The following is an 8,097-nucleotide window of genomic DNA, read 5'->3' as shown; positions in this document are numbered from 1 at the left end:
GGGGGCGTCCGAACTCCCGTCTTCGCTGTGAACAGGAATTAATCTTCTCTCTTCGCTCCTTTGCATCACATGAGCTCAACTCTCCTCCCCTCTTCATCTAACCCTCTTCCCCTCTTCTCTCTTCCTCTCACACCTACTTCCTCCCACTTACCTCTCCTCTCTTGCTCCGACTCCTTCTTCTCTTCACTTCTACTCTCCTTCTCTCTACTCTTCACTCCTACCCACCTCCTCCCTTCCCCTCCCTTCATCCAACCCCACCTTCTCTATCCATCCCATCCCATCCCACCCACCCCATCCCTTACATCCATTCCCACATACCCCATCCCATTCCCACAACTTTATTATCTCCCCTTCCTCCTAGCTCTCATGTGTGACCCCTCCGTCCGGAATTCGCCATGATAGATCACTAGCCACTACACATTCTTTATTCTCTCTCTGTGTTTCTTTCTGTGTTCCTTTCTGTGGAAGAGCGTTTTCACTTCCCGAGCGTCAAACTAATACATCGTTTGCTGTCTACACCACCTGCGTCTTTTGTTTCTTTTTGTGTGAATTCGTATATGTTTCATCCCTATATGATTCATACCTAGTGAAACCTCGAAAGTAGTAAATTGTCCAAACGAGGCGCAGACCGCAAGCTACACTTCAGGTCAAGCGTTATCTTGACATTTCGATCGAATCCTCAATGAGTTAACGCTGGCTCTCTTAACGACAATATAAACTTTATATAAACAAGGTAACATTTCCTGAAGAGTAGCTTGCGGTCTAACCCTCATTTGGATAATTTCCTACTTCCGAGGTCCCGCTAGCTATAAATTATATTTAGTCTGGATTTTATCTTCTCCATTCCTCAATTTTTTAATGTTTATTCGCATATCAAACAACGCCTGTAGCTAACCGTGAACCATGAAATTAACTGTTTTCATCTTACTTTGATACGGGTAACATTTACAACCTTCTGTAGCAATGAACCACTGCTGTTCCTAAAAGTTGTTTTCTTATCTGTTCCACGGATTACTTGAAGCTCACCAAGTTCCTACGACTTGATCGTTGGATCCTACACACACACACACACACACACACACACAAGCACACACACACACACAAGCACACACACACACACACACACACACACACATATATATATATATAGGTTTGTGTCATACATACATACATATGTGCATATATACATACAGAGAGGTAGATAAATAGATTGATAGAGAGGGAGAGAGAGGTAGGGAGAGAGAGACAAATAGATAGATGGACAAACAGACAGATAGATAGACAGACAGACATATAGACAGGCAGATAGATAAATAGACAGACAGATAGATAGATAGATAGAGAGTGCGAGAGACAAAGTGAGAAAGATATATACATACATACACACACACACACACACACATATATATATAAGTAGAGAGAAAGACAGACAGACAGACAGACAGACAGACAGACAGACAAACAGACAAACAGGCAGACAGACAGACAGACAGATAGATAGATAGATAGATAAATATATATATATATATATATATATATAGATAGATAGATAGATAGATAGATAGATAAGAGTTATACATATATATCGACCAATAATGTATCGGAAATTAATGCTTCGTGTATATTTATGTGTTTTTTTTATGCCTCTGTGTTTGTCTATTCACCTTTGCGTTTGTACGGGGATGAATCTGTCTGATCGTCTCTTTTGTCAGCGCGTTGGTACCTACAATTCCGTCTCACCGTCTCTTTGTTAGAAATCACCAATTGTCTGACTACAACACATTTTCTCCAATATCTCAGTTAGGTGGCCAGACATCCCTTCTCACCAACCCCACACCCTTATGGCCACGTCATTTGAATTTTTGAAGAAACCTCCTCCCTTTCATACTTCCTTATTATTGAGTGTTCACCGCTGACATAGATAGTCGTGCGATAATGTTCGGTTGACTTGATATGTATTCCCTTATTGCTTTATATCTATAATCTATTTATGGATTTTTCTATAATTCGTAAACGATTAAATCTTTTCTTTGAATTTTTTTTTTCATTTATTTATTTCCCTTTCGTTTTCTTTTTCTTCTATTTTTTTTTTTTTTCACGCTTACGAAATTTTCACTCTTTTATTCACACTCTCGAACCAATACTAAAACTGCGAAATTTCCAGACTGATTCTATAATTACAAAAGGAATAAAATAAATAAATAAATAAATAATGATAATAATAATAATAATAATAATAATAATAATAATAATAATAATAATAATAATAATAGTAATAATAATAATAAATAAATAAAAAGACTATTTACTCGCAGGTTTTCTTTTTTATTGCTACATGCTAATAAATGTCTTTTATAAGCTAATAATGCACTGTTATCTATTTGATGTCCTGACGATAATATCAGTGGAATATCCTCAATAATCGTAGACACACAATATCATGAACTGTGCGAGCCATGTCATTATATGTGAGTGTGTATGCGCGTCTGTGAAATGCATCCGTGTTTGGAATGCGTCCGTGTGTCTAAGAGTATGCGACGAAAGAGTTTACAGTGTATGACATTGCATTAATTCTAACTTCTACTGGCACAAGACCTGGGACTTGTGTGGGGGTAATGAGACTAGTTGATTACATCGACCCCTGTACTTAATTTTTTACATCGACTGGTACTTAATTTTTTTTCTCCCGAAATAATGAAAAGGAAAGTCGACCCCAGTGTAATTTTTAACTCAGATTATAAAACTAAGACTTTTGTCAGGGGTGCTAACGATTCTGCCAGTTATTCGTCTTGTAGTGAGTTAATAATTTATTCGACAATAGACGCAAAACTTGAAATTTGGGGACGGTGCAAGATACATTGACACTCCCACCCACTGCTCAACTACTGTTTCTTTGATCCTGAAGGGGTGAATGACAAGGTCAATCTCGGCAGAATTTGAACTCAGAACGCATAGGCAAAAGAATGTTGTGTTAAGATAAAAACAAAAGAGAAAAATACTAAAATTTGACGCCAACCTCTGATGAAGCTACAAGATGTTATCCAGGCACTCAACTATGAGTCCACTGCATCTCATAGCGGAAACAGCTGTAAGGTAATGAAGTTCATAATATAATCATTTATTCTTTTGTCATCTCATTTTCATATTTCTTTTCTTATTTCCGTTCTAACACTTCGTTCTACACCAGATTATTAGATGGATTTCTCAATTATTATCCACTTAATCACATGTGATGCTTCGTTATCTTTCAAACTACATACGTAGCAAGCCAAGCTTACCCTTATGTCGGAAGGAGGCTATGTGATTGGCATAGCCATTTTTAAATTCTCCTTCACATAATCCAGTATAGCTTACATTTCGTCAGTGTGGAATATTTGTTTTATTTATTCTTCCCGGCTGTCGTAATAGTCACATTTCTGGTATAACAGTAACTGAAAGTCTTGTAGTAAGAATGTTTGTGGGAAGTGCTTTGAGTTTCTGAGATATCTTGTTGTTTTTTTGTTTTCTTTCATATTACTCTGATACTGGAAATATTGTGATCTTTCTTTGAGCTCACTTTGCTTCAATCATCATTGTAATTGTAATGGTCCAGAACATTATCAAAATGTTTAACATTCTTTAACATTCTTTAAGATTAGTGTTTATAGAATATATATGGTAAATGTAACTTTTTAAACATTTCCTGTAAGGATGATATTAACCAATCTTTAAGTCTAAACTTATGACTAGAAAGTTTACTGAATTTTTTAAATAGAGACACAGTAATTCCCTTTATTAGAAAAGGTGAGTGTTGAGCGACTTCCAGGAGATTATATTCCTGGAGGAGAATTAGGAGTATGATCAGCACAGAGAAGTGACACAAGTGTCTCGGATTTACATGGACGTAAACAATATTCGGATATTGACATAGTGATAGCATATGAAAAGCAGCGGCTAAAAACAGCATATTTGTTATTTGTGATATAACGAGTTGTTAAAATGTGTTGGTGAGTGATGTCTTGCCAGTCCAATGAATGGCTTTTTTTATGTTGCAGAATAAGGTGTTTGTAACGTTACTTTAACGAGTATTGCAATATTCCGATGAGTGGGATAACGAGGAAGTTGTTGGCATCTGTTTCATTGTCCAGATTGGAAACTGCTACCCTGAAAAGCATTAGCGCTGCCCTATCTTTCTGACTATGCTATAAAGAAATTTTTGTGGTAAGAATGCTTGTGTGGGAAATGTTTCTGAATTTTTAAGCTTGTTACGTTATTGGACGCCACATTTAAAATGAAGGTACCCTACAGGCTTTGAATCAAGAAATCTTATTTTTGTTTTCTTTAGTTTTATTATGGTGCTAAAAATATTGTGTTCTTTCTTTGAGCTCACTTTGTTTTCATCATCTAGAATATTATTATGATCTAGAATATTATTAAAAGATTAACATAAAGTATCATAAAAATGAGCTAAAGTGTCTTTTAGGAGGTCTTTGCATTCATGGATTATGGAACTGTAAACGGAGAAAAGTTTCTCAAAGCACTCGTTCAATGTTCGAATACATCTAATTTGTGAAGTTATTTGTGGATTTATTTACGGAATTATCACGTGTCATCTGGATCAGATCATCAATTATGTGAGATGCTGGTAAGAGGGAAATTACGTCATTGTATATTTTGAGAATATTGAATGATAGCGGGAAATATGGCCTCCAATGTTTATACTGTGCTGAACATACATCAGTACGCCCAAGGACACGATTCTATGAGAAGGTAACTACATCTTAATAGACGTACACGGGATTTCGTCCGGCTGATTCACTGGAACAAGAGAATTCTTATTCATTATACGTCTCTATGCTGGGTTTTTTTTTTTTGGTTACATATTTGTTAATATGCTTTTAAATCAGTTTAAATGCACCTACATGTACAAGGGTTCTTTCGTTCTGTAGTCTTTATATTTTCCTTATTTTTATTTGTGTATCATTATATTTGATAATTCCTCCATTTCTTTCAGAGATACAATATCACATTATTATCTGTTGGCAATAATACTCTTATTATCGGGACACTTTTTTAGTAGACCTAAAAAATCACTAGGAAAAAGTCATCCATCGAATTAGTTTTAATTTGTCTCTGTTGATAGACATATTCAAGAATATGATGGCATTATCGCTCTCTGAATACTTATCATATTTATCAATACCCCCGCCTTGTTTTTATTTCATAATGCTAGTAAAAGTTCCAGTGTGTGAAGACCCAACACTGTCATGCAAATAAATCTATTCTTTTTTTGTAAAGGTTTGGTATTCAGGGCCACTGTGTATGCTTCCAACATTTATTCTGCTTCATTAAATATTTTGAAGAGTTTCTACTAGGAAGGCTTAGAACCTGAGACGCAATCAAGATTTATTCTTTCTTTAATTTTGAGATCTGCTTTACTCAACCACTGTTGCAATTTTTCCTTAACTATTTCCAAAATTTTGATGTTTCCAATATTTATATAATGAGCGAATTATAATATATTTATTCCTTCCCAACGTTTATTTCGTTTGTGCGTATTATTATCTGCTAAGTCACAGACCCTTAAATATTTGTAAGCTTATTCTTAATGAGATACTTTTATCTTTATTATTTATTTAAGATCGGTATTAGCGTTCGCTAATGATATTCTTGTCTTCAGACTTTATTTAGATCATATTGCTAACCTGAATATCATGTCATTTCCGTTCATAAATATGTATATTCTCTCCAGCAGTATTTCTAGTTGTTTAACATTTCCAGCGTACAGCTTCAGGTTGTCCATTTCCAAATATGGCCATATTTCCCGCTATTTATCTATCTTTCTTATCCATCTCTCTCTCTCTCTCTCTCTCTCTCTCTATATATATATATATATATATATATATATATATATAGCTAGATAGATAGGAAGGGAAATTCTTCTCCTGACGCATTTCAGTTCTAATAGAGTTTGGGTTAGTTTTTAATTCCCCACTTTTTTTCTGTGTCTACAGAATTATTTGCTATCTCTTCATGACATGTTAAATGTATCTGCTTGCTTGTGGTTCTATCCTAACAATGCCACTAATGTTTCTAGAATCCACAAGTGATGAGAACATCATCATCCATTTAATGAAAAACAAAACCCTTCTCCACGTCTGGTGTATTTTAATCTCAGTGATATTGCACTGATATGACTTTCTAAGGCACTCGAGTTTTTAAAGATTTTCTTCATTTTGTCTGATTGATTTCGAAGGGTTTCTTCACTTCAGTGAACCAATTAGATGGCTTTTTTTTTCTACTGCTCTTTCAGCATTTCATTAAATTGTGTAGAATCTTAACACGCCTTGATGCCTTCTAGTTGTTTATTGTTTGTAACATTTCCATAGTGGAATGGCCATCTGTGCTGTTTTGAACTTTTGCGTCCGTGTAGATTCTTTTGCTGCACAAACCTTTCTCCAAATTCTTCCATTTCTCATGCAGTTGGTATTGCATTAATTTCTATGGTATTTTTCATGGTTCTTGATAAAATCATTTGAAGCCGATGTTGAAGTGTTTTGTTCGTGGAATCATTGTTGCTTCTCAAACCAAGAGATTATATGTGATTTAGCGAATGTCACTTGTCTTGTTTTAGGCGTTCTTTCATTCTTTATCGTTCTGTTATTTCGGTCCATTTGTCTGTTGGTCATTAGTCTATAGTCATTCAAATGTTTAACTGTGTTGACTTTTTTTGTTCATTTTGAACGTGTTTTTTTCCATATTCATATGTTTCTACAGTTATTATATTTTTCTTGTTTGATTTGTGTTTGTTACTTCTGCTTCTGATTTGGTTGAGTTTTCATTTTCCAGGTTTTCTCATTTTGCTTTGGGTGGGATGGATTCGATTAAAATGTATCCAAATAAAATAATTTTTAATCTTCAAGGTTCTTCCAAATAGATATTCTAAAAAAAATGTAGGTGGTCAAATATTTAAGAAGGGATGGCCATAGCTGCTGGATATCACACGCTTAGTCCCTTAAGATTATATCAGAGAACATGGGTGAGTAACGTCCACCTATCGGTTAGACATCAGGCTATTAACGTCCAACGTTAACGTTTAGATCTATCAAAATTTTATGTTAATATTGTAGTTTTCGTTTATTGGGGGTTAAATGTGACTGCAAAATATACATGAGGAAAAGAAACGTATTCAATATCAACAAGCTTGCAGCTGATAAGGACTTTGCCCTGCGTAAAATTCGCTCGCGAAAACAAGCCAAGAAAAAGATCGTATACACAAACGGTTTTCTTCTCAGCTTGAAAATTTGCGAAATAAATTAGGATTTCGAGCAGGAAATCCTGGGTAGCTGTATCTAACAAGATTCGTGGTTTATATTACAACATTGTAATATTATACATACATACATACATGCATATATATATATATATATATATCTATAGTTATAAAATATGTCCTGTTTAAATGTAATTTCATTAAATTTCTATATCTTTGTGCAGCTGAGGATTGCTCTGCATTTTACATTTGATGTAATGTTCACATTGCTTAATTAAATGGAGTCGCATGAAACGATCGTACTGCATTAACTTTGGATATCCTTGTTGCTTATTTTGATTTATATATATATACAATGAGTTAAAAATATATAATAAATGCATAAATAGACACAGGTAGTCGCCAACTCATCAGTTATCGGCTAGCGGGTCAACCGTAATTTCGTGCTTAACCGATAATACTGAATACTCTCCTGGTGGCGCCGACGGCAAATGCCGCTGGGAATTGGAGAGCCAAAGAGCAAGAAATATGACAGGAAATGTACAAACAGACAAGAATGTGATACAGACAGTTAACATACAAACGTGGAATAAATGTAATCCAAAACGAAACAAGTAGTGGATGTACGAGAGACAGCGGAGGAAACAAACGGGACTGTGAGCGTTCAAACGAACTGATATAAATAAACGAACAAAATAAGGCCTTAGGGCCACATTGGAGACGGAAATAATCAACGCTGGGAGAATATCCTGATGGATTTAACCGAGAGACAGCAAAAGGTGAATCGAGTGAGCCAGATAGCATATATATATATATATATATATATATATATATATATATATATA

Source organism: Octopus bimaculoides, chromosome 16, assembly GCF_001194135.2.
Source record: "Octopus bimaculoides isolate UCB-OBI-ISO-001 chromosome 16, ASM119413v2, whole genome shotgun sequence".
Lineage (NCBI taxonomy): Eukaryota > Metazoa > Mollusca > Cephalopoda > Octopoda > Octopodidae > Octopus > Octopus bimaculoides.
The sequence above is the reverse complement of the archived record's forward strand: the minus strand, read 5'-3'. Positions refer to the sequence as shown.